The sequence below is a fragment of the Artemia sp. Qi Xiang Cuo genome, chromosome 2 (genome assembly GCF_049724085.1).
Source record: "Artemia sp. Qi Xiang Cuo chromosome 2, ASM4972408v1, whole genome shotgun sequence".
Taxonomy (NCBI): Eukaryota; Metazoa; Arthropoda; class Branchiopoda; order Anostraca; family Artemiidae; genus Artemia; species Artemia sp. Qi Xiang Cuo.
In genome coordinates, this window is record NC_142795.1 from 37,664,298 (window position 1) to 37,668,574 (window position 4,277).

Sequence of the window (4,277 nt, forward strand, 5' to 3'; positions counted from 1 at the left end):
TTCTTAATTCCCCCATCGTGAATCAATAATTTCCCCTAGCGATTATGTAAATCACAGATTAGAGAAGCCTTAATGTTTCTTAATTCTCCCCTTCGTGAATCAATAATTTCCCCTAGCGATTATGTAAATCAATTTCTCAGGTTAAGCTAACCAAACAACAATGAAGTCATGTTTGTTTCTTAATTCCCCCCTTCGTGAATCAATAATTACCCCATCGATTATGTAAATCACCCCTCATGTCATTCGCACGTGGCCAAACAACAACAGATCGATTGACCTTGACACACCCACATTAGACTCGATCGATAATCCTTGAATAAATTATGTCCCGTCAGCATTAAACTAAATTGTAGATGGCAGCAGGGGTGCGTGACACGAGCTCATGATAGGGTTCTACTGATGAGATTAAGTTTGTATTCAAGAATTTAAAAGGAGATTCGGCTGCGGGTGGTGATGGTGTACCAATAACGTTATTTAAGAATTTTCTTTCAATTTTTATGTCGACAATTGTTTTTCTTTGTAATAAGGTGTTAACTTCAGGACAATGGCAATATGAGTGGAAGAGATCATTGCTCATGCCGTTTTATTAGAGAGGAAACCCTAAGTTGCACATGAATTATCGTTTAATAGCGCTTGTCCCTGCTTTAAGTAAGGTAATGGAGAAAATACTAGATACCAGGCTTTCTAAATGGTTAAATAAAAATAATCTGATACATGAAGAACAAGGGGGTTTTAGGACAGGGTACGGGACGGTAGATACAATATTTATTTTAAAGGCATTAATTGATAAATATGGAAAGGGGAAAACTTGTCTTTATGTGGGATTTCTGGACCTCCAGAAGGCGTTCGACAGTGTCGACAGAGAGCTATTGAAGGATGCCCTGTTTATAATTGGCCTCCCTCATTTGTTTGTGAGTTTGATAGTGAGTATGTATATTTGTGTGAGTGGAATCGTGATAGTTGATAACAGGTTTTCTAGGCTTTTCAATATTAAGCTGGGAGTAAAACAAGGCAGCACTCTTTCTCCTAAATTGTTTAATATTTTTATAAATGATGTTGTTGATTTTCTAGAGAATAGATGGGCTTCGAAAGTTAGTCTAGGGACCCATAAACTATCACTATTAATATTTGCAGACAATATTGCTTTGGTGACTAGTACGCCACAAGATCTGCAGACGCTTTTGAGTTTTATAGAAAATTACTTTCAGATGAACAAATTAACGCTGAATGTTGAAAAGAGTGAAGTTGTTATTTTTAAAAAAAGGAAAACAAGTAGCGAAGATAATTATAAATTTCATTTTAATAATCAGGAAATGAATGTAAGTAAAAGAATAAAATATTTAGGATTTTTTTATCGGAAAATGGAAGTTTAAAGAGTCATGTTGATGAAATAATTAATAGAGGCAAAGTGGCTATGTCTGCAATATTTAGAAATCCAACGATAATGGGATTTAAAAACCTAAAAATGCATAAGAGAATATTTAATAGAAAAATGTTACCAGCAATAGAATATAGAGCAGAGATTTGGGGCGGAGACGCGGCACAAAAGTCGGAGTCCCTCCAGCTCCAGTATTATAAAAGACTGTTTGGATTACATCAGACAACTCATTCACAGATTCTGAAAGGTGATATGGGCCTGTATTCGTTAAAATTACGTAGGTCTATCTTGATGCTTAGATTTTGGCGGAAGCTCATTAGGTGTAATGAAGATAGACTAGTAAGAGCTGCTTATTATCAGATGTTGAGTTATGGTTCGACAACGTCGTGGCCATCCCAAATTAGGTCATTACTAGAAAGAGTGGGAATGCCTTAATTATGCAATGACGGTCTTGGTTCCCGTGATCTACCAACAAATTTAGTAAGCCAGGTACGATTTATCTTAGAGGGTGAAGAAATTCGGTATTGTTAAGGGCTGGTTTTAAATTCTGCTACATTGATTGAATCATTATAATTAGGTTTAACCTAGTTTTGGAGAGGAAATTTATTTTAAATTCAATTTACCGGCTATGATTTTATGTCGATGGATTCAGCTTAGGGCGAATTGCCTTCCAATCCAGAGCAGGCAAATGGGGTTCGACAGGGGGATAGTACATCCTGATGGTCGGTATGTGTGTCCTCTTTGTACGGAGGAGGACGAAGATTTGGTCCATTTTCTCCGAAAGTGCCCGGTGCTCTCTGATTTAAGGGAAAATTACTTACATGGGATTGTTTTGCTGCTTCCTAAAATTTTACAAAGTAGTAATCCAACCACAATATTTCGTATTGGTGCGTATATAGAGAAGGAATTAGAAAGAAGGAAAAGTTTTTACAATTAATTATTATTAATTATATGGAATTAAACTTATTTTCTCTATAAATTACCATGAGGTATGTTTCGCTATGTATCATCTTAATGTGTGTTTCGTAATTTGTTCTGTTGTGATTTCTTTATTTTTCATAAATTTTTGTGTGTATATGGCTCTTGGGCTTTTAAAATACACGATCTATCTATCTATCTATTACGTATGTGATTGTTTTCACCCCCTAGTCAATACCTCGCTGTTTAAGCCAAAGATTTTTTACTACTTTCATAAGAGCTTTTTATTCTAATTAACGGCCTTTGTGATTAACGGGTCATTTTTAAAGAATTGGAACAAAATTTTAACTTTAGCTTAAAGAGCAAGGTATTGACTAGGGTGCGAACCCCCTAATATATGTATTAAAAATCTATAAATATAAAAGTTCGTTACGTAAGTTAATTCGTAAGTACGTATATTTATTACTAATAAAAACGTTCGTAAATAAAATTAAACAAGTTTCGAGAAAGCCATTAAACCAAATAAAAGTAAAATTAATATGCAAAATTTGTTTTAATTATTCATGTGCGGTGAGCCAAAATCAAAACCTGTATTAGTTCAAAAACGTTCAAAAATTGAATAAAAAAAAACAAGTTTTTTTACTGAAAGTAAAGAACGACGTTAAAACTTAAAACGAACAGAAATTATTCCGTATTTGAAAGGGGCTGTCCCCTCCTCAACGCATCGCTCTTTACTCTAAAGTTCGACCTTCTCACAACTCTATTTTTTTAGACAATAAAAAACTTTAGCGTAAAGAGCGAGGCGTGTAGGAGGGGACAGCCCCTTTCATATACGGAGTAATTTCTGTTCGTCTTAAGTTTTAAAGTCGTTCCTTTCTTTCAGTATAAAAAACTTGTTTTTTTGTATTTAATTTTGGGGAAGGATCGGCCACAGGTTCCGTGAAGTAAGTGTTCGCTGTGTTTTCCATTGAACATCCGTTTCCCATTTTAGCCTCAGATCTGCAATAAGCAAGTTTTGGTTTGTAATAGGTGAGTCAAAAGAAGTACAGCACGCACATATGTTTTGAAGAATGGTATGTTTGGCGAAAAAGGGCCCAAGGACCCTTTTTATAAAGCCCTCCAATTATGCAGATTGAATTCCATCATTTGTGAAATATTTCCTCAACTCTAATTGATTTTGGAAGCCATTACTAAAAAAAAATAAGGGATGAAGGGGGACAGAAAAAAGTCCCTGCTTTGATCCTTCAATCATACAGATTGAAAATCCTAGCTTGACTCTGATTTGATAAGGTGTAACATGTTCAGCTTTCCATTAAAATGTATGTATGAAGCCTCTGTTTTACACGACCACCCTGCAGTCTGGGGCTCTTGCCCCCGGGCTTTACTTGCCTTGTTACCCTCAAAGGTACATTGTTAGAGCTCTTGACAGTTCTGATTAAAATAGATGTTTTTAACTTTTGATTTTAGGGTATTTGGACCTGTTTGCTACCCAGGGCACATGGGATACTGAAGGGATGACAAGCAGTCCTTCGATTGGTTTCAGCATTAAAACAGTTACTATACCTGGGCCTTTCTGATTAAATGAGCCCTCTCCCTGGTTGTCAACGACCCTTTGTTGTATGGTGAGGTTACATGGTGAGTTAGATTGAGAGGAACAGGACAAAGGCTATGGGACAACAGTACATCAAATGGGAGGGTAAAACTCTCCTGGACTTAGATTATGCAGATGAATTGAATGCCATAGATAAAAATTTAAAGTTAATATTGAAAAGATTAAATCGCTTAGACTAGGATAAAATGAGGATGAAGAGGTGATAATTGGTACTGAAAAACCGATCAAGTGAGTAGCTTGATTTACCTGGATAGTATTTGTTAGTAATTGAAGTTATAAAAAGTAGAATAGACAAGGCGCAGGGTGTTTTTCACAGCAGAAAACGATTTGAAAGAATGCGAAGATAAGCCTTCAAACTAAGATAAGACT